At 36.0% G+C, this 24,998-nt stretch overlaps 1 protein-coding gene and 1 long non-coding RNA gene across 3 annotated transcripts in view; both read left to right on the top strand.

Annotated features, from left to right (window-relative positions):
• Window positions 1-24,998, top strand: part of LOC117687466 (uncharacterized) — a 122,328-nt gene that overhangs the window by 40,324 nt on the left and 57,006 nt on the right. The gene's annotated exons all lie outside the window — the stretch shown is intronic.
• LOC136272671 (uncharacterized) lies at window positions 12,128-13,493 on the top strand. 2 transcript variants are annotated; one of them, XR_010710665.1, is made up of 2 exons: window positions 12,128-12,366; window positions 12,865-13,493. It is a non-coding gene; the product is annotated as an uncharacterized lncRNA (long non-coding RNA). The 2 variants fall into 2 exon arrangements; XR_010710666.1 differs by having other exon boundaries at window positions 12,471-13,493.

Raw genomic sequence — 24,998 nt, 5'->3', positions numbered from 1 at the left:
AAGGTGAATTTCCAAAAACTTTTTTTTCTTCAAAAAATGGAGCTCTTCCATTCAGTTAGCTTAGATTGTCATGAGAAGTGACACTGATAAAGTTTATTCCCCCCACTCCAATAAAAGTATAGACACTGACCCAGGTCAACAGAGGAAGCACGGACAACTAACATGAAGTTTTTTGGGCCTTTCCGTCAGTCTTCGAAAACACAGTCTGCGGACACATGAATTACGATAGTATCTTCTCGGGTCTTTCCGGCAAGCGAAATATGACTTCGTTAGTGTACATGGCAACCTTTTTTCCCTTTCAAAAATCTTAATTTGACTATGGAGTATGCATATAAGCATTCAATGCTTATATTTACGTTTTTAAACATTTATGACATTCCTGCAAATATGATTTAATTTCAAAAAGATCTGTCTTATTTAACGAGCAATGCGAAAATAACGGAAGAGCCATTGGAACAGCCGAATTATGCTGACAAAAATAGTGCACAGCGTTTTAAATTCTAATAAAAAAATTTATTTTTATTTCTGTAATTTACCGAATTTACTTTTGGTATGCTAAGAAATTAATCAATAAAATTCATTTAACCATAAAAAATTTTTTTACATCAATGAAATAATAATCAGCGTAAGTATTATATCAGGTCGTGATCCTGTTTGAAGTCGCGAGAAAAGCAGTTCATGTTCTTCGAGAAATACTGAAGAAATAGTATATGTATTGTAGTGTAAACGCATTGTATTATTGTATGTGTATTGTTATGCATGACCTCTGACCCTGGTCCACCCCAGCCTTACCTGGTCCAACCTACTGGAGCTCCAGTTCTGATCCTGCCGTATACCGCACCACACCTGTTACCCTGTTTTTCCTTATATATTTTTACCATTGTCTGTTGTCTGCCGCATATTGTCAGGTAAGACACCAGATATTTGAACTATATGTTTTGTAGTTTCTCGGCTACACAACATTGGCGTCGCCGGTAAACTTTTATCGTATTTTTGTGTATTTTTGGATATTTTTGTCCACACGGCGATACACACATCGCCGGTTGGATTTTCTCGGTCAAATTCGTTTTTGAGCAATATATTTTTTTTGTATTTTGCATTGGACGTTTATTATAAGCGTCAGGTGCGTTATTCCTGCAATTTGACCGGTAATTTCATGTTTTCATAGTGTGTTTTTTGTCACGGCGTGCTGACAGTTAGCACGTGCGGCGTCGTGATATTTTCATATCGGAACTCAATATTGTCATAATTTTTTCTATTGTGTATTGTAGTTTACTTGCGTTTTCATAAGCGTACTTAGAGCGAAATTTAGTATAATTCGTCTTGTATTTTTGTCACTCAAGTTTCTGTAAACACGTGGGTGACCGTTTCTCATGCATGATAAGCGTGAATTGTAAACACGTGTTCAAGAGTATAAAATTTTCGTAGTTTTTCAATTATTTTTCGTATTTTTGTAGTATATTGTCACATTCAAGTGTTTATCTAACTTTGAAAGTCATACTTGTAGTTATTATTACCTAGAAAAGGTTTTTCTTATTTTTGACATTTTGTTTACTGTTTCGGTCGTCTTGTCTTTCGCCATTTTTAGCGCCAAATCGACTGTGACGTTTTAAAGTGAAAGTAACTTTCACTTTCGATTTCACTTTTCTGAAAACGTGTTTGTTTACAGTAGACTAGTTAGTAGTTTATAGAATATATTTTCAAGCTTTAGTTAGTAGTTTTAAGTAAGGTTATTGTATTGTTTACATAAACATTTACTTTATTCATTAGGAGAAGTAATATTTTGAAATATTTTCTAGAACTCTTTTTGCTGCTGTAGTGTACACTATCGGTTGTGGGCAGAATTATTTGATAAGTTCATGATATCATAAGGTCTTTACATATCTGTTGACAATTAAATTGTATTAAATTAGTTGAACATATCATAAGTTCAAGTAGTTTGGGCTGTTATATTTGTTAATTTTTCAGATTTTTTAAAATTACACTTTAGGGGGAAAATTGTATAAGAAAAAAAAAAAGAGAATTTTTTTTTTTTTTTTTCTAAATTTTTCAAATTGTTTTTTCACTGAACTAGGTTATTATTGTTCAGTCTCTGTTTTAAAACAAATTTTTGAGTTAGAGATATTTCATTTATTTGTCAAAATTAGTTCAGGCTTTGAAAATACTAAAGTTAGAACTGGTTACTTAATGTGATCACCAGCATGCAGTCAACCATGCAGTCAATAATGGACAAATCATTGACTTACCATCAATATGATCAACAAGATGTATTCTAATCCAATCAACGTTGAATATATTAGTGAGGGGGTGAGTGCACAGAGTGCATTTCAGCAACCATTAGTAGGTCCAGTGTCTACAGGCCAACTTTCCCTGCAGACAGGTACAGTGCTACATGGTCATAATGCCCCTCCAGGATTCAACCAACATTACAGTGGAATCCCTGCACCATATGGAACACCATATTCAGCTCAATACCCTCCACAAAGTGCTATTCTAAATCCATGGGGGGTAATGTCAGGTGTTTCAATGGGACCAGAAAATAACACAAATATGTTAGTTGGAAGTTCTTCCATGACACAGGGAGGTTATTTACCGTCAAATGTCAATGGAATGATGCCAACTGGATATACCGTTTCAAGGGCCACTGGAACAAGTTACACTGGTACATTTTCCCAGGCACAGGGTGGTTCGACTGGTTCCATACCGTCAAGTGTTCAGGGGTTAATGATGCCATACCAAACAACATCAAGTCTAAGTGGATTTCCTTCCCAGGCAGCAAGCAGTTTCCAGTCATCGGTTTCTCAGGCATCAGTACTACCGACCACCAGTGTACCCATACCACAAAGCGGCAATATACCATTCAATGGTCAGGGTACTATTGTCAACATAGTACCATCTACCACCAATATACCTATACAACAGGGTAGTTATGTACCATTTAATGGTCTGGAAACCAATGTCAATAATGTACCACCTACAAACAATGCATCCATACCACAGGGTGGTTACGTACCAATAAGTGGTCAAGATACAAGTGTCAATAATGTACCATTTACCAACGGCGTACCAATACCACAGGGCATCTATATACCGATGAGTAGTCATAGTACGAATCTCAACATGGTACCAGGTACATATACCAACAGTACTCCTATACCACAGGGCGGTTACTTACCGATTAGTGGTCAGGGTACAAACGTCAATAATGTACCACCTACAAACAATGCATCCATACCACAGGGTGGTTACGTACCAATTAGTGATCATGGTATAAATGCCAACATAGTACCACTTACAAACATTGCACATGTGCCACATGGCGGTTCCGTACCATTCAGTGGTCAAGGTACAAACTCAAACCTGGTAACAGTCACTACGCCACAAGCGGGTTACATTCCATGTACTGGTCAAGGTGTTGATCTCAAGGTTATGTCACAAACATTGTACCAACCAGTTCAATCAACACAGAACTCAAACACTTCCAACCAGTATGTGCCATGTACACCAAATCAGGCTATGCTAAACAGCACTAAACAACAGGTACTGACACAAAATCATATTCAACCACCACCAGGATTCCAACAACTACAGTCACAACAGGTTTTACAACAGAGATATGCTCCGACATTGACAACACAAAATCAGCTGACACAACAGGTTTACACTCAAGCATTACCAACACCAGTCAGCATTCAGCAGCAACAACAACACAACTTACAGACACTACTCAATCAGAAGACCACTCCAACACTGCAGACCCAAATCAACATGAAACAGCCGCAACAACACAATTCTCAGACACAACTTGATCAGATTATCTCTCCACCACAGCATTACACAATGCAGCAAAGCAGGCCAAGTGTATACCATGTTGGTCAAGTACATCAACAAACTCAAATGCGAGATGTACCATGTCAAATACTGCAAAATGTACCATGCCAAAATACTAGTACATGTGTGGCACCAGCTCTGGTGCAGGATCTGACCCCAGGCATAACGGATCAAGTCAGTCCGACTCTGTTAAATGGCAGTGAAATACCTCCCCCTGGAGCAGGTTTGACAGTTACGGGTAGCATTCAGTACCAAGTTAATCCGGCAAAGTTACATGGTGGTTATGTACCACTAATGGCTTCAGCTAGTACTGAATCTATTCCTGGTAATGTGGAGAAGATTTCAAAGATGCAGATGCCTTGCTACAATTCTGAGTCGGTCCAGACAGTGGGCGCTTTAAAACCGCTAACTGTTGAGGTATCTGACCAGGGTTCTTCTTCATTGTCAGGCAATATCCTTTTAACAGCTAAAGCAAGTGTTTGTTCTGACCATGCACGGAACACACAACCCCATGGATCTAAGCAAACACTCATGTTATTGCAGCAGTGCCAACAACCACATTTGCAAGGTGTACTTGCGCCACTCCTAGCACTTCAGTTGCCTCCTGAACAATACATGGCGCAACCTCAACATCAGCCAATCATGTCGCTCTCACCACACCAACAGTTTGTAGAATGTTCACAAAAGCAGCAGATGACCCTGACCACTATCAAGCAGCAACATGCAACAATGCTTCCACAGCAACACTTGTCAACCCTGCAATCATCCCCAGATCACACTAACACAAAAAGTAGTGACATACACTATGATTGTGGTGAAGATGAATTAGATGATAGGCAAGATGTATGCAATGAACTTGAAATGTCAGATTTTGCTGAGGCACTGACTGATGGAAGAGAGCAGCCAGAGGTGTTTGATACACCTGAAGAAGACGCTTTGCTGCGGACAGTCAGGAGACACTATTTTGAGGTCTATCAACGGCTGTCCACCCTGAAGAATCATGTCGATTCTTTGGTCATAGACATGCAGACCATCACAAAGGGAATGGAGGCAATTGATCTTGAGCAGAATCATCTGAAATATGACTGCTACTCAGTCTGCTAGTGAGAAATATCTGAATATTTGTTAATAACTTATTGTGACTCATTATACAAGACATGTATCAAGACATTTGCAACTGCTGATAAGTTTGTTATTGACAAAGCACTATGAACAATAAAATTGTTATACAATTGTAAGAGTAACCCAAATATGTAGACCTGATAATTATTATTTTAGTAAACATTGATTGTTTCCAAGCCAGTTTTCTCATTAGCTAGATACTTGGCAATTATATTAGTTATGTAGTACAGTATTTGCTAGTAGTTTTCCTAGCTAGGTTAGTATATTAAACAAAATGCTGGTACAATATGCATTTGTTTCAATATGTAAGATACACATCATGTTCTGAACAAGTCAGTAGAATGTTATATGTTCGTCATTTGCACTACTGAAGTTCAATATACTTAAATTATCATATTATTGGTATGTTATTCGTGTACCTTTTATTTCATTTGATGAAGAAGTGGAGGTCCAAAACCAGGGTCACGTCAAATTTATAGTTTATTATTACCAATAACAGTATACTTAGTCAATATGTGTCATGTAACATTTTATAGTTAACATATTCCCCGTCCATGTTTTCATATTTTTGGTTGTTTATATTTTGATACAGTGTGTAGTTGAAAGAAGCATTCCTTTTCATGTAAAACTAGTTTGTTTTGTTATTTGTTATACAAGAAATAATTGTTAGTCGAGAAAGGGTGATTGTCATAATTAGCTTTAATCCATTTTGTGCTGTCAATTGAACAATTGGTATTTGATAGCTCTCCGTTACTGTGAAGTTAGTTAATCTACCGGTATATATAGGAAACATCAGCTACTGCTTTAACATCCTCAAAGGCTTGTATAGACATACATACAAACAATTCCGGAATCTGACATAATGCAACAGAAGACCATTTCCAAGTTACAGAATGGTCAGCTAGATCAACAGGACTTTTCCGAAGTTCATGACGGAGCAGAATGTTCTGCGGATTATGAGACAGCGGACTAAGAATGTTGCATCTTAAACTCAGCTGTAGATTTTACCATATGGATCAGAGCCTTTTTCCACATAGGCCCACATTAGTTCTTGTTTATCTTGGTATATACCTACCTTCACTTCACCAGAATAAACTGCATTTGGACAATAATTTGTTGGTATATAATTGTACATACCGTACTAGTGTTTGTTAGTGGACTCTGATCACTCCATTACATAGAGACATAGAGGCCTTACCTTGCTCTGCATTGTCTGTACCCTAACTGTGAAAGGAGGGGAGGATCAACTTCAGCACCAGCACATCCTCAAGATATTTAGAAATACATCCTGTTTACTTAATTGATGATACTGCATGCGATGAGCCAACTCCAGTACTCACAATTTATATCTTTGATAGTAGGTGCCTTAGGACACTGATGCTCACGTACAGTGCCATCACATTGTAATGTTCCTGCTAAATTTAGGGCTGGATATTGTTCTGCCCAATTCAAGTGGGATTTGTACTTAATCTCGTTGTATTTTCATATGGTAGTTTTCTTAAATAATTCCTCCAAAACTCGTTTAGAGAAATTTTAGCATATTTTTCAGTATCTTGTATTGTCAACCTTTTCAAACAGATTACCTACTGTAGTATATATACATTCATCTTTTTATTATAAAACGGGGAGGAGTGTAGTGTAAACGCATTGTATTATTGTATGTGTATTGTTATGCATGACCTCTGACCCTGGTCCACCCCAGCCTTACCTGGTCCAACCTACTGGAGCTCCAGTTCTGATCCTGCCGTATACCGCACCACACCTGTTACCCTGTTTTTCCATATATATTTTTACCATTGTCTGTTGTCTGCCGCATATTGTCAGGTAAGACACCAGATATTTGAACTATATGTTTTGTAGTTTCTCGGCTACACAACAGTATTCATACGCACCAGATTTGGTGATTGGGTCTTCTGCGTTATGCGTAAATATTACTCAAATCAACCAATACAATTTAATAGAGGGAACGAAAGTGAATGTAAATATTGTTATTTGTTGCAATTTGAACCAAGCTCCAGTTACAACATTGATGTAGCCTAAAAAACAAACAAAACAGCTAAAAATCGAATTCACACTTTAAAATAAAAGGATCTTGTTACTTGTATTTGAATTATTATTTGAATGACAGCAATATTATCAAATTTCACTTACATTTTTGTCATATTTCCTTTAACTAAATGACGATCGAAGCTAGTTTTATCCGGCGAAAACGTGGAGGAATATGATGTAATCTATAATGCAAAGAAAAAAAAAATCCACATCTAGTTCTTAACAGTCACGAGACGCCCGTGGTTGCGTATGCTTCCACCGCTGAGTTCGTACGATCGTGGCCTCGACTTCGTGTTTGAAACTGACCACGACGCAGCCGCAGAATTAATTATCCAGGATCACCTCCCAGTGTCATCTGGGGTGAATGAATCTCGAAGGGAATTCCCCGCATTTTTTTTTCTGGAACGGTGCATGCACTGTCAAAGAAAACTTCATACGATGACCTCATTGCAATATGACCTCATAACGCGTTAGTGTTGTTCATGTGTTTGAAATCCAAATTCAATTAGCTATGGGTGACCACAATTCAATTATATAGTCTGCGGCGCATGAATACAAAGAAGCGTCGTATTTGGGTCATTGGGAGGTAAATGAATGAATACGGTTAACGTACGGCGAGAATGGTCACGTGCTCAAGGAGAACGCATAGACAGCCACAAGTCTCGATTACTTACTGCTTACCCAAATACATTTAATTTTCGTACATGCGTTCATGCAAAATTCATATATATATATATATATATATATATATATATATATATATATATATATATATATATATATATATATATATATATATATATATATATATATATATATATATATCCTTTTCAAATTACTTTGTGATTCAATTTACAAACCTTGAAATAACTTTACCCAGTTTGTCCTTTCGACTTAGTAAAATTCCAATGAATCGCTTTTTTATATTTGCACAATCACGTGATATCGAAAAAAAGATCCCTATTGGATGAACATCTTTTGTTTGGCTTTGCAGTCACTTCCTGTTCAAACGTTAAGGAGGCTTGATTGTCGTGGCAATTTTTTTAGACTGTATTGATCTCCTTAAAAGAAGAGCTCTGTATAACGATAGTTGAAATGAAAAAATTGACAATAACAAACCGTGAACCATATCGAAATTCCATAAAACGAAATACAAATTCAGGGCAGAGCAACACGGACCTCCAAATAGATAGAGGTAGGATCAGGTGCCTAGGAGGTGTGAGCATCTCCTTCTGACCGGTCACAACCGCCGCGTGCTCCTTGTCACAACTGGGCTTGTCATAATCGAGGCAAATGTCAGAATCGGGAAAAATGTCACAATTGGGAAAAATGATTCAATTTAAAAGCTAAAAGACATGGATTTGTTGTTTTGTTTTTTTTAAATTATTGTTTATAGTAAAAAATAGTAAAAAATAATTAAATTTAAAAATTAATGGTAGATCTAATGCATGCATTATTTGTTTACAACCCAACGTCCCTAATATGATTCAGTCCAAATGTGTCGTATATACCTGACGATGCCAATAATTAGTCATCCATATTACAATTCCCCATTACTTTAAGGAGACTGGGTAGTCAACATAATAACAATAAGATCTACCTTGGTCTATGGTTGTTGTTTTTTTGGGGTTTTTTTTTTTTGTTTTATTTTGTTTTTTTAAATTATGTTTTAATATATAGACTTAAATTTTATAAAAAAAATTTCCAAATATATCAGCTTTAAATTTTAAGCATTTTCCTAAATCTTTATTTAAAGCTCTGTTTCTTAAGAATATCAAAAAAAAATACAGTATAAAAGGGGACCTGACGAAGCTCTGCCATTTTGTCAAATTTAAATGTCAGGGGAAGTGACGTTGTTCACGTTTATCCCCCATATATATTATCCCCAGCTCCAATAAAAGTAGACACTGCTCCAGGTCAACATAGAAAGCACGGACAATGAACGTGCAGCTTCTTTGGACTTTTCAGCAGTCTTCGGAAAAACACGATCTTTATCGAAAAGGCCCGAAAAAGTTGCAGTTGGGTGTTTCTGGTGATGAAATGTGTGTAGGGCTTTTGCTTTTCAATGGTACTTCATATTGAATTAAAGACTAGGACGATAAAATGTTACCATTCCTTCTACTGATTGTAAAAATCTGAAAAGTTTTGAATTACTACTTGTCAAAAATATAATCGGATTTCACTTACATTTTAGTCACATTTCCAGAAACTAAATGGCGATCGAAGCTAATTTCATCCGGCGAAAACGGGGAGGAATATGATGTAAACTGAAAAGCAAAGAAAAAAATGAACATCCAACCATTATCAGTCACGAGACGCCCGTGGTTGCGTGTGTTTCCACCACTGAGTTCGCACGATCGTGGCCTCGACTTCGTGTTTGAAACTAACCACGACGCAGCCGCAGAATTAATTATCCAGGATCACCTCCCAGTGTCATTTAGGGTGAATGAATCTTGAAGTGAATTCTCCCGCATTTTTGTGGAACGGTGCGTGTACTATAAAAACAAAACTTCTTCCGATGTCATATAAATTATCCCAATATTAGTATGGCCTTAGAACTTAGAGCGTGTTGTTCCTGTGTTTGTAGGTTGTAATCAAAATTGAATTAGCTTTGGATGACCACAATTCAATTATATATAGTCTGCAGAGCATGAATACAAAGTAGTGCCGGTCATTGAGAGGTATATTGAATGAATACGGTTTCAGCAGAAGTAATCGTCGTCCAGGATATCGCACAAACAGTCATTACATCATGACGATTGTTTCGTGCTCAAAGAGAACGCACAGATAGCTAACAATCTTACTTAATTACTACTTACCCAAAGACATTAAATTTTCATTCATGCATTCATGGAAAATTTTACAATAATTTTATTGTTAGTTTGGTTAGTTTGTTGACCATCCAGCCTCCAGCAAGTGCACAATAAGTGCAACACGATATTGAAGTACTGCATAGAATTCTAGCTTGATACTATTTATAAAGTGTTTCGGGTAATGAAATGCGCGTAGAGCTTTTGCTTTTCAATGATACTTCATATCGAATTTAAACCTAGGGCAAGATAAATCTTCACCATTTATTATGTACTGATTGTAGAAGTGTGCAAATCTTCACTAAATAGCAGAGATATTAACAGATTTCACTTACACTTGAGTCATTTTTCTGCTGACTAAATGACGATCGAGGCACGTTTTAGTCTGCGAAAACGTCGGGGAAAATGATTTTAGCTGGGAAATGAAGAAAGAACAAAAAACAAAAAGCAAAAACAAAAAAGCAAAAAGCAACCTATACAGCACTTTCAGTCACGAGATGCCCGTGGTTGCGTGTGTATCCACTACTGACTTTGCACGTTCGTGGCCTCGACTTCGTGTTTCAAACTGACCACGACACAGCCACAGAATTAATAATCAACAAGGATCGTCCATGGTGTCATCTGGGGTGAACGAATCCTGAGGGGAATCCCCCCTGAATTCTTTATTTCCCCTTGGTACCGTACATATATATTATCAAAGAGGGTTTCTTACGATGACGTATGAGTTACCTCAATGTTAGTATGACCTCACTAATGTACACGCAAGCGTTGTTTGTGTTTTTTGAATCAAGATTTTAGTAGCTATGGATGACCACAATTCAATTATCAAGTCTGCGGCTCATGAATACAAAGTAGCGCTCTATTATGGTCATTGAAAGGCAATTGCATGAATACGGTTAACGCACGGCAATGATTGTCACGTGATTGTAATTGTTGTCCATGGTACCTCACAAACAGTAAGCAGACAACCACCTTACACAAATACTTTAATTTTTATTTATGCATTTATATTAAAATAAAATGACTTAACATTCACTCAAGTTAAACAACCTTTTCGACTTAATTTGTGATTTAATTTAGACACCTTTAAAACATTACCAAGTTTTATTCCAGTCGACTTAAAGTCCCTATGAATCGCTTTCATTTATTTTCACAATCACATAATATTTAAAAACAATTTGACGAAAGCTTTCGCTTGGCTTGCAATCGCTCTCTGATAAAACGTTGAGGGGGCTAGATGTTTGTAGCCATTTTCAGGCTATAATTATCTCATTATAAAAAAAGATCTCTGGTTTGAAAATCGATAGATTTAAAGTCTAAAATATATGTCGATTTTTTATATGGAAAATTAGTTTCAAGCTAGATTAATTACATTTAAAAAATTAAGGTAGATCTGATGGTTAGTTTGTTGACCATCCAGCCTCCTTAAGGTAGATCCTGATGGTTAGTTTGTTGACCATCCAGTCTCCTTAAGGTAGATCTAGATCTGATGGTTAGTTTGTTGACCATCCAATCTCCTTAAGGTAGATCTGATGGTTAGTTTGTTGACCATCCAGCCTTCTTAAAGTAGATCGGATGGTTAGTTTGTTGACCATCCAATCTCCTTAAGGTAGATCTAGATCTGATGGTTAGTTTGTTGACCACCCGGCTTCCTTAAGGAAGATCCCGGCCTTCTTAATTTTATATAACCCCCCCAAAAAATGTACATTTTTTCCTAAAACAAGTTGACTAAGAATGAAGAAGACAACATTCAAGGTCGTGACGGGACTAATCAGGATTGATCGAATACGTTATCTGTCACATAAAAGCTATATATAATTAAACTTGATTTTATAATATTTTTATTCATCCTGTGGTGAGCCCCCTCTTTCGAAATGTTACCACTACAATTGACCTATAACGAGCCTGAACTCACTGGACCTTTACAATTATAGCCAGTCCGTGCAACAGTTTATACACGGCAGTCTGAGGGGAAGGACGCAACCAAGACTTCTCCTGTTTTTCATGTACAGTCCTGGCACATTTTAACTCTGCTGTAAGCGTTCTCTATTTATTATGCCTATGGTCCAGCTTCTCTGAGGTAAGCCTTATTAGTAGGTCTAAGTCTTCCCGGTAGTTTTCCACGTATTTACTTCGTAGACATCTTCGTCACTGAATGGAGCATCAGCTTCCTACAAGACCAGCACCAGCAGAACCATATTAAGGATGACGTTTACTCAGAATGAAAAAAAATTCCACTGATGATAATGAAAAACCATCTATTGTGTGTTATAGACCTTTGCTTGTATTGTTATTTTTCACTTTCAGAAAAGTAGGTCAATGACCTACTGTGACAATCACTGTTCATATCGAACACACCCGATTTTATTTTTCCCATAATTCTTTGCAACGTGCTTGGCCGACGCTAACAATAGGCGCTAAGTTATACCCGGCCGAGCTGTCCAGCAATAAAGACGTGCTTAGTGTGTGAAGGGGGTATCGTGTTAGAAGCCTGTGTGGCATGTTTTAGTTTCACAAGTTCAGCATTTGACGCGGACACGGATAGCTGACCGTGGTAAGTATTTATTTAGTTTGGTGTAGTTTATTTGTAAATTTTTGCCTTTTTATTAGTATTACGCAGTCGTCCTATAAAGGCACCTTGACCATTGTTCACTGTAGAGTTACCTGTGTGTTCACTGATGTGTGACTTTAGCGAGAGTGTTTAAATGGAATTCGTCTTTTTCTATAGTACAGTTTTTGCTATTGCTGTATAAAGAAACGGTGATTTAAAGGGCTATTTTCTATGCGTTATTTTATTTTACAATTTATTGTCACTTTTTCCACTTAACTACTTGGGCGGAAGTGCGTCACCGGAAGTCTCAGACGCCATATTGTTTACTGTAAACAAATAACTTAGTTACCATATACTTACAATATTTTGAGATGTTGCCTTTAATATAATACTATTTATACATTATCATAGTTTGATACTATCAGTGAGATACTTATATGATGTATTATACAATATTGTTTTTATTATGGTGTTATGGTGTCACTTGTACACTTATTGTAGTGTCATATTGTTGATGTTGAGAAGATGATGATGCGATGGTGATGTCGATGACGATGGTGAAGTCGATGACGATGTGATGGTGATGTTGATGACGACGATGATGTTATGGTGATGATGGTCATGTCGATGATGATGGTGTAGATGATGTCGTTCATGGTGAAGTCGATGACGATGCGATGTTCATGTTGATGACGACGATGATGTTATGGTGATGATGACGACGACGATGATGATGGTCATGTCGATGAAGATGATGTAGATGATGTCGTTCATGGTGACGTCGGTGATGATTATGAAGTAGATGATTATGGTGATGACGATGATGTCTATTATGATTATGGTGTTGTAGGCGATGATGTTGACGATAGTGTCGATGATTATGATGGCGATGGTGATGATGATGATTGTGGTGACGAAACTACTATAGTTGTGGTTGTCCGTAGTTGGTCCAGGACTACAGCCCCGGAGATTCGGACACTCTTCTAATTTATTTTTGGTCATTTGTATAAACATCATATTTTTTCTTGTTGAGTGAAAGTTGTGTGAGTGTTTGTGTGGTTTAGTGTTTATATTTATATCTTTTCTTTCTTTCTCTTATTTTTTTTGTTATTAAATTTTGTTAAATTTAAGATGTCTTGTTGTTGTTTGGAGTAGCCTCCGCTCATCCCGTTACACCTACTTTTTGAGTTAAAGGCCATTGAATATTTATTGAAAAATCAAGAAAAATCCCATAAAATTTTACACTACGATTGAGATTTTCTTAATTATAAAAATATTACAAATAAGTAAACACTTTAAAAAATAAAATACAGTTTATGAATGGTAGTGGCACTAAATAAGTACACAACATTAAGATTTCAGCATCAATTTAAAAAAATAAATCAGTTCGAATTTCCTCTATCAGTTTTCAAATCCCTACCCATTTTTGATTTAATTTTCCAAAAATTGAATGATGATAATACAAAATCATTTATGATATTGAACTACTTATATTGGCGTTATTCTGTTGGCATAAAATTTATATGAGGTCAATGATCAAAATTTTGAGATATGATGTCTTTTATCGTTTTTAAGCATTTTTCAATATTTTTATTATTCCTGCCATAAGATTATTTTAATGAATAAGTGAGGTAAACCCAACGGAAAATATGCTAAAATACAAAGACTTAAATATAAAATCCTTACTTTTGATATTAGACTACTGCCAAAAAACCAAGCAGAAAACAAAATCTGCAAAATTTAGTCCGAATTTCCTCTGTTTGGCTAAAAGTCAATTTTTGTTTGAGCATAATTCCATAATAAAGTAAAACTATTGAATGTTTTGTCAATAATAATTCATTTCATAAACACTTTTTTGTGTTTAGAACAAATTCTACTCATTACATTGAACTTTTTAACAATCGGAATTTGAGAACTCAAACCCTGAGTAAATAAACCCTTAATTAAGGACAGTCTCGCCACAACCGCCATACACGGATCATCAACCTGATAAGCAGTGATTGCTTCCAATACCGGATACATGGACAAATCATTGTTTCACTCATCTATACTACTATGTTAAAATAATAGACTCGAATTTTTTGGCTTTAACATCTATCTATCTATCTATCTATCTATCTATCTATCTATCTATCTATCTATCTATCTATCTATCTATCTATCTATCTATCTATCTATCTATCTATCTAACTATCTTTGTGATAAGTCGTGGGTCTTACCATTGCCAAGACAGTCTCTCTCTCTCTCTCTCTCTCTCTCTCTCTCTCTCTCTCTCTCTCTCTCTCTCTCTCTCTCTCTCTCTCTCTCTCTCTCTCTCTCTCTCTCTCTCTCTCTCTCTCTCTCCTTCTCTCCACCTTTTAACATCTATGTATAAATGATACGGTGAGAAAGGAACACGAACAAGCGTTAATGTCATTAATACCTTAAAAACTAGAAGAGCCACTGTAACAGCAACACGCGTGAACTTTGATTTTCGTTTGTGACGTTGCATTTTACAGCGCTCAACGTTTGTGACGTCATAATAAAACTCGTCATTTTAATCTTTCAGTACCCTTTCTGTGTGACAGCGTTATAACTGTAGAAGCTTTTCATACACTTTACATGCCAAAAATATGTGGAATGTAAATATTGTCCAATATTGTCCTTTAATCTCGGGGCTCCCCCTCCCACCTCCACTTTTTCTCGCAGAAAATAATTTTCTTAAATTTACATAGTAAAAATTTAATTATCATGGAGGAGTTGGCTACCCGCCCCCCCCCCCCCCCCCACACTTTTTGGGAGTATGTATTTATTTGTTTTGCTGGTCAAGATTTTTGGATGAGTCTGCCCTCACACCACTTTCAAAATCGATGCTACGTGCCTGAAAATCGCCATGCTGTGATGTACTGTCATAAAAAGTAGAAGTCACGGCGTGTCAAGGATCCTTAAGGATACAAATTATGGATCGGGGGGGGGGGGGGGGGAGAGACAATTCGGAACCTCTTCCTCTCCATCGGATTCTATAATGAACCTTTTTAGCGGAAATAAGATGTGAAGGAGGTCATGGTAACAATGGGATAAAAGAAAGTCTAATGTATTGTTTGACCATTTCAATAATGAATTATTTATTTGAATTCTTTGACAGTTTAATCAAAAACTAAACTAATAACTATAAAGGCTTTGCAACAAAATTTATAAAAGGGACGAAAGGGATTTTTGAAAAATACAGTAAATGGAAAAAAAGAAGTAAATACTAGTATAGAGAGAAGGTAAGGGTGGTACAAATTCTCGGAATACAAAGGGAAGAGGGAATTATGGAAAAGAAACGCAACTAATACGTCTAGGAAAAAGGAGTTTGACAATGACTCTACTTTCCAAATGAGTGTCAAACATGAACGAGTCCGATCCTGGTGATCGACAGTGATCCAAATCGTGCAAAGATCTGTACCATTGAGAGAAATTAACTTGTTATAGTTTGTCCTAAGATTGTTTATGCATGCCGCACAGTTGGATGGATTTTAATCAAACTTCACATACATGTGAAATTACACTTAAATTGACGAGAGGGAAAATATCCCAAATTCATTGACACAGTATCGTTTTTCATTCGAAAAGAGAGACAGGAACAATGTCGCTACCTTCAAATCCCGAATGAATCACCAAAGAAAGCATTTTATTGTTTAAAACAACGCATACAAGCCAAGACTACATATTTTATCAACATTTTGCTCTAAGTGGGGGATACGTAGTACCTTGTACGCCCCTGTCCTTCGGGGGGGGGGGGAGGGGGATCGTGTGGGGGTTTGGGGGACCTTTTTCCTGTGATGATGTACTGGTAATTGTCTTTGGTTATAGCCTACACCCCCGTCCCCACCCCCTTTCTGAAAGACGGTTAATTAGATTTACTAGTGTGAACAAATCATCATATTTTAAACAAATTAGAAATTCAATTCATGAATTTGTGATTTTTACATATTTTTTTCTGTCATGTTGCAATTTTTTTTTTTTTGTATTTACACCCTACCAGTATATTCAAAAGTTGGTTGCCTATTAAACATGTCTAACTGAAGCATTGTAAACATTAAAATCGGAAAAATAATTGTTGACCAAAATTGTGACCATGCCCCTTTAAAAATATAAATAGAATTCGCACTTTATTCTACTTATAATGCAGTAAGCTTATTTTAATGAAATGTGTACAGATCAAGAAATACATGTATTGCGTTAATTGATAAATTATTTGTGTACACCCTATTCTCTTTTTACTTCTTCTTTTTAAATCCTCATAAATAAAACACTTTAAGCACGGAATCAGCACCTTATAATTGCCTACCCCCCCCCCCCCTTTAGCCGACCTTCAACCCACCCAAAACCGGCAAACAATACACCCCCCCCCCACACACACACACACACCTTTTAAAAATAATCCTAGTTTCGTGCATGCCTCTTGTTTTTGACACAAGATAGGCCACATTATTCAATTATTTCATACTTTATCAAAGTGCAATAGAAATATATCGGTGATATGTTTCTTTGAACCCCTTCTCAGTACCATATATTCAAACAGATTGATTGATTACACACGTTTATTATAACTCCGTGCCCTCTTTAACTTTCTATCAATGCTCTCTAGTTATTTGTAAAATATGAATTAGGTCTAAGGAAAAGAAACTCTTTTTAAAAATAAAGATTCATCGCATAGTTTGAAAACTATATCACGGCATGCGCGGATCTAGACCCGACCCCCCCCCCCCTCCCCCGGAAAAATGAAAATTTAATTAATACTCGCAAATATGTCTCGGACCCCCCCCCCCCCCCCCCCGGCAAACACAATTATCCTTTGGAACACCCCCCCCCTTTCCCTGGAAAAACGGTTTCATGATCGGCGCATGCATGGTAATTGACGCAAATGTTTATTGTTTCTTTAACATCTCTATATAATGGCAACGGTCAGATTTCTAAGCATTTTGAGTATAAATGTATAATTACATTCAATTTTACGTTTATAATTGGATTTGATTGAAATTAGTGCATGTGCCGACTATTCATGGCATTTTGTTCAATGACTTCAGTTCAACAAGTGCGATGTCTGTGCTGCTGAAATAAACACGATTTCCGGTGTCAGTCCGAACAAGACAGTGTGCTAAATTGATGAAACTTCTTAAACATTGTAAGCTAGTCACAGAGTACATCGGCCTCTGGGTAGGAAGATAAAATATGAGAAGTCTTAAAAATATCAAAACATATTCTGACCAATGTTACGTAGAAAAATGTAGTATCATCTTTGGCATGAGTTCCATCTCTTTGTACGTGACATTTTAATTGTGTTACAGAAGTAGATCTACCATCACACCCACTGTACAGAAATTCCTGGACTGGATCCACGCAACCACTCCGTAAATTTCTGGATACACCACGCCTTCTTCCTCTAGGTTTGAAATTTTCATACTACTAGTATTTATCAATGTTTATGATGTCGTGTTCAGCCCCCCCCCCTCCCCCACACACACACACATACACACTTCGAAACAATGTTTTCTTTAATTTGAGCATATACCGGTAAATAAATAAAACATAGATGAAATTAAATAATAAAGATAAAGATAAAATACATTTAGAAGTTAATATTCCAATAACTTTTTTTGATTCATTTTCGGGACCAAATCGACTTGGGGTCGAAACTGTTTGATGTCGAAACGACTAACATCACTGTGACGTGTACTGAACAGAGGATCATGGGACAAGACTGTATAAGTCATTGAAAGATGTGGAAAGAGAAAGACGATGTATTTACACCCATTTAGATAGACAATTGTTCCCCGTGTAAGATATGAAAGTACAGGTTTGTTTAAATGATGTTTATATTGTACAATGTGGTCTACCTGTGGAATTTATGCCAGCGAACTCGGAACGGAATGTCTCGAATTTCCTCGAAACCAGACTTTATACAAATGCATGAATTTATATGTACTGGCACTGTACCAGTTATCGGCTTAAATTTTACTTTTTTTTTTCGTGTTCCCTTATTTCTTGATATATTTAAATAACACTTGACATATATTAATTTGAAAACTCCTTATTTATCCATCGGTTAAATTATATCATTAATTAGAATCCAAAACATCTTGTTTTTGTGCTTTTTAGCACGCCCCCGAATTTGTCGAGTTTTTACGATTTACTGTACCAGACTACCAGTTATCAGCTTCGGGATAATAACATAGTAAAATCCCTGTACATGTTGAATTTAGACTCTTGTGGGGTCAACCTAATAGATCATAGGGGTTATTATAGCGAGCGCAGCAGCACCGGCGAGCGAAGCGAGCTCTAAGAACCAGTGTGCGCGGGAAAAAGAACGAGCTAAACCTACAGTTCATCAAACAAAATTTTTTGTCTACGTCCCCTAATGCTCTCTAATGTTTTCACCCGTGGTGCTATGCCAAAAATGGCCGACTTTTAACTCGTAATTTACGGTGACTTAAAGTTTGAAGACACGTTTTTAGTACCGCATATGCTTTGGCGAGACTCAAAAGATTTGTAACATGCTTCCATACCTCCGTATTGAGTCGAGAAACGTAAACAAAGACGAACAAAGTCATGGATGACGTCACAGTGCACTCGCGCTATATTTCGGGTGATAAATTTAGAGGTAGATCAAACATCTGTAATGAGTGTACTGGCTAACCTGGGTTGGGGCAATTTACGCTTTATAATCCGCGAATTGCTCCAACCCAGGTTATACGAGTATAACTTGGGTAGATATTGAGTTCATTCCTTATAATTTAATTTTCTGGAATTTGCTGTACAAATTGAGTCCGTTTTACTTTTAAAAATGATATAAATCTGTTCAAAATTCAAACGTAACGTCAGGTGAATTAGTACGTTGGTGCATTGTGACGTGTCTTGTGACGTGCAAACCAGGTTATACAAATTTAACTAAATTTTTCTATCCAATCAAATGCCGCGTTACAACCATAATTAAATTATTTCTGTATAGACTGCGATACCTGCCTCATTGACATATGATTTGTTTTAATTTTTTTTAATATAGAGATTTTATGTATATATACTAGCAAGAGCCATACTTTACTGTCATATCGATCCATTTTTAAGCTAATTGTGCATGCATGTACAGTAGGCAGGTAAGTATATGAGTAGGGAAGAAATAAACAATAGGATATTTTGAACTAAATAAAAAGGAATAAAATGAAAAAAACACATTTAAAAAAAATATGTAGATATTGCATATAGTCAGACCATCAAATTTAAAAGTGGGATATTACACACCTACAAACAGGAACCGGTCTCTCTCTCTCTCTCTCGGGGTAGGGGGTTGCGCTGTATGTATCATAACCATTAAAATTAGTACCTTTGGCATATTTATTGTAGAGCAATACTCTCTCAAAAATTCTTTGACATTCGTTGATACCTAAATAAAACTATAAGTTGACAATGATGCAAGGTATGTGTAATTCTTGCTGCGCTCGCCAGAACGGTAGCACCGTAAAACATATTACATAAAAAAACTCAAAAAACTATTTGTTATCATACAGTAATACACAAAACCGTACACTATTCAATACATAATTGTGCAAACAGGCGATCAATGCTATGAATCTCTCGGAATTTAGTAAGTTCCTTTTGTTTAAATACATGTTATATGTATTGATACTATATGTATTGATATTATATGTATTGATATTATATGCCAAATCTAATGTAATAACATATCACAGTCCACTTTCCTCCCCATAAAAACTTGGTGACAAGCTCCGTTTTATGATTGGCTGCAGCTGCGAGTAGCTGATGCAATCGCAATGTTTGTAAATATGAACTTTAAAAGAAAACACATGTATGTTCTTTGGTAAAACAGTCCGTGCTTTAACAAGTTGAGACACAAGATCTTGAGTACAGTGCTTCCCCAATTATGGTCTAACCAGATCACTTTAAAAAATCTATATATTTCACTGGGATTGAACCTAGTTCTACAAACTTTTCAAGTCTCGTGTGATAGCATGGGAAGTAAACATGGCAAATGTAGAAGTTGCCTATCCCGTTAGTATATACGTTGCTGCTTATGGTTATTGCTTTTAATGGTCCAATGAGCTTTGTTTTATTTAATTTCTTGGTCCGCAATATTCATGACAACGACACCTGGTTTTATGGCATGAACGTTTTCATATAAATTGGCGAATTTTTCACTCCCTGTCCTTAGGCCTAAAAAAAAGTTGTGTGTTTCCGGTAACCCGACCTAACCTACAAAAATGGCCCGACCCTACCATTTTAGACAGTGTTTTCCCCAGGCCGATTTTGCATGGCGGTATACTGCCATGCATTGAAGATCCCCCGCCATGCATCACACAGTGCCGCCATGTTTCCCGCTATGCATGTTTATTTCAAAGCAAAATTCTTTTTCCAATTATTAGACATCTTAACTGTAATTCGTAGATATAATCTGTCGTTTCTCCGCTCAAACTTCAGAAAAATACCCGCAGTGAGCGCAGTTAATTTCGACATCGATCTCAGCAAGGGGGCACACGTGGTTTACGGTTTAAGGACTTATATAGCTCATGATTAAGATGTACCGTATTTTTCAAAAATTAAGTCGATACGGTTTATTGGGCGAAGGAGGCCGTTTTTAGCCAAAAAAGAAAAAAAAGGATAAATAGGTCGACTTTGAAGAATTGGTCGAAAAATTACTGCTAGTTTTAATGAATAAAAAGTTTAAACCAACGTTATCATATGGTAGCCTTTAATCTTATTTCACAGTTTTAAACAAAAGGGAAATAAAATGCATCTCTTAAAAACATCGTAAGAAAATGTCTGATATTGCATCAAAATTTTCAAACCAATTAATTCAGTACGGCCGGGTTAATTTAAGATCATTCTTTATTACTTCTCTGCCATGTGTACAAACTGGTGTTCACCGGGGGATAGTACATGCCACCCTGTGTCTATGTGACTTTTTACTGTGTATATACACACGAGTCAACATATCGAAGCCTGCGGGAATGATTAGCACTTGCCGAGAGTTCAACTGTGTTTAAACAAAGTAGGCGCTACCCAGACTGATTTCAGAAACACCTGGCTAAGATTTCATCGAGAGTTTTATTTTGAATATACAGAAAAAACACAAAATGGTTTTTTTTTTTTCTACCCAATGATATTTTCCCCCCGTAATTACCCTTTGTACGGTTCTCATTTTACTTTTACCACGCAATATCAACTTCCTGTTTATCGTAAGCACACGATCAAAATGCATGACAGCATGTAATAATGATCGAAAGATGATTCAGCGATCTAAGTAAGAAATGTAAGAAGAAATTAATTAATTGACATTTGATTACAATTACTACAGTATATTGATTAAAATCAACAGAAATTCAAGCAGTATTATAGTAAACACTCATGATTTTATTGGAGGGTTGCATAAATTTTTGCAAAATTTCATATCAAATTTTCCAACCGAAAAAAAACCATAAATAGGGCGAAACGATGAATAAGGCGAGGTCCACGTGTCCGGAAAAAAAGCATCGACCTAATTTCCGAAAACTGAGTTTATTAATTGGCGATTAGTGCATAAATAGAGACGTGATTACTTCTTGTTTTAATATAATGTGCTTTTTCCGACATCTTTGCTATTATCGAATGCTGTGGATTTTCCAAGATCTAAAAATAGCACAATGTTCACTCGATGGTGTTAGCTTGGATTCGATATGCTTGAACTCTTTATTTGCTGCAAGGATATTGGAAACTTGAAAAAATGTACACAATAAAGAAAAAAAAACTACAGTTATTTGAAGAGATGCACGGAAGCGATGTCACATGACTAGAAACATTGTATATTGTATGTTAATGAAAATGATTGACTGTGTACATACATGTAAACGGGGAAGGGGACTGGTGTCAAGATATCACAGAAACTTTCACATAAACCCCCAATTTAAACAAGAAATATTAACTGCCCACAATAAGTTGAATCAAGTTTGTTGTAATTGTATGGACTTGTTCTGCCTATTTCTTGTTCAACACCCCCCCCCCACCCTAAAAAAGATCTCTTCTATATAATATGTAGAAGAAGGAGTGGGACTGAAGCTGATGTTGAACTGCCATGTGAATCTATATTTCTTTTGTTTTGTGAAAACTTGTGAGGACCAACCTCTTAAAAAACTGATTTTGAAAAAAAATGTTATTAGTTTTGCAAGAAAAAAACCCAGAAAAATTGTATATTAAATATACACAGATATTATAATATAATTATGAATTGAAATGATACTTGTTGATGTAGATTTCATGAAAATGCATCATTCATAGTACATATCATGTAGTATGTTTCATCAAATGGTTATATTATTACACACAGTGATTTCGCTGGCTTAGGCGCTTTAATGCCGCACCGCGCACTTACTCTGACAAACTTCGAATTCCTCCCATGCTTCAAAAATGTTATGGGGAAAACACTGTTCTAATAGATGTCTGATTTTATCCGATTGTGAATTTTATCTTATTTCCAATAAAAAATACATTTTTAAATATGAAACAAACAAACATTCTTAGGATTCATACAAAAAAATATGATAAAATAAAAAAAAAATCCCTATTAACCTAACCTAATTTTTTCCTCAGTGTGACCCCTGTTACCCTAAACACACAGTTTTTTTTTAGGCCTTACAAAACACTATGAATCAAACATTCCGTGATTTCCCTAGGTTATAACTAATTTGTATTGAATAAGATCATTAATTATGTTATGATATTCCAGTAGTCAACATGTTTTCAAGTTGTATTAATGCCATAGTGTGTACATAACCCATTGTTTAATTCAATTAAAATGTAAATTTGCAAGGGGCACAACTAAAGTTGCTCCCTAGATAGCTCCACCACATCACCAAGTTTTTTTTATAATAAAATCCGCCAAGGGTTTATCGGGAGCAAGGTGGACATAAAACCCTTGCCTAGCGAAGATACTAAACCTGTAAAGCATAAAGTTATATAGAATTTTACAACACTGTGTGCATGTTATACTGTTAATTCCTTATTTTACGTATTTAATTTCATATTTGAACCGTTTTGCAACAATTCGTGAGAGAATAAAATTGAGAATGCCAAATTTTTATTATCATAGTTCCATGTAGTTTACATCTGTTCATAAAATTAAAGCAAGATTTTGAAATATGTGAGATGGTCTATTAATTTCGCGCAATTGATTAAGAATGTACAGTACTAATGTTGAACTTAAGGACAATATCAGCTTAGATGTTTATGTAAATACATTCATGATTCAATGTGACATGTATTTCTTATCTGAGTTTGAAAAAATAGAAATTAATATGATATTGTCACTGAAATATTTATTTAGAATATACCAGTTTGTAATATTTTGTGATCTCGTTACAGGTTCCTGGTGTAATGGGATGCAGTAAACTAATTGGCTAAAGAAAGAATATATGTGGTATAGTAGTCATGTATTGTTACTATTACATGTGTTATGTAGCTAAACTCTGTATTTCTAGGTCACTTGAGTCATTCAGGAGACCCATTGCTATCACAAGTTCGTTGTCGTGTGTCATTCATAGACATAATAGTATTCATCTCTTAAATGGGTATGAGGGCAGTAGTCATTGACTTAGTCCTGGGGTAGGAACTGTTGCCCGAAAGCCTAGGTCGATGACTGCATCAATTTCTTACCAAGGAACTGACAATGTAACTATTTCCCTCATCCCCATTTGATGGTTGACAAGAATAGCACATCCTTGTGGTAATGTCAGGGCTGGGATATTGCCCAGTTTTTTCCTGGGAGAGATACAAATAATCAGCCAGGGTAAGGGGGATAGCCAGTCAGCCAGAAGTTAATATAAAAGACCTCAAATTTAATTTGGAAAGTTCCCATTTTACATATACATGTATTACAGAAGTAAAAGACAGCAGCAAGTGTACAAGAGTTTAAGAGAGAGAGAGAGAGAGAGAGAGAGAGAGAGAGAGAGAGAGAGAGAGAAAGAGAGAGAGAGAGAGAGAGTTTGTTAGTTAGACAAACAGTTAAAGTTTGTCCTCTACCTGGGCTAAAGACATAACTACATGTAGTTTATAAATTATCCATTGTAAATAAGATATCACTTTAAATAGTGTCACATTTAACAAAAATATTACAATAGGATCAGACAAAATGCATTTTGGGTAAGCCCTGTTTTCTGAAACAGACATAAAGATTAGTTACGGTGATTGTACTGGCCAGTGAAATAAGGATTTTGTAAATGCATCTCTATTTTGGAGGGTGACAGAATATGATTGTTGACCAATGAATATATGGAATATGACAATATGTTGATATAATCTAGATAATAGATGTAAGGCATAAGATGATAGACGAATCAAAAGACATACGACGATTCACTACAAAAAAAAATAGAGAAAAAATATTATTCTGCCTTTGCCTACAGATAGTTAACCAACACAACAAACCAGTGCTTTGAATTTATTGTGTATGCGGTAAAAACTGAAACAAAATCAAAGTATGAATTACTCATATGTTCTCAAAAACAATATTCATGTAAAAACAAAATGCATATACCAGGTAATAATAGTTTGTAATGAAAGAATAGAAATAAAAAATAACAGTATGAAGATAAGGTCCAAAACAATTGAATTTAACACAATTGGGT

This window comes from Magallana gigas, chromosome 1, assembly GCF_963853765.1.
Source record: "Magallana gigas chromosome 1, xbMagGiga1.1, whole genome shotgun sequence".
Lineage (NCBI taxonomy): Eukaryota > Metazoa > Mollusca > Bivalvia > Ostreida > Ostreidae > Magallana > Magallana gigas.
This window is presented reverse-complemented; position numbering and strand designations above follow the sequence as displayed.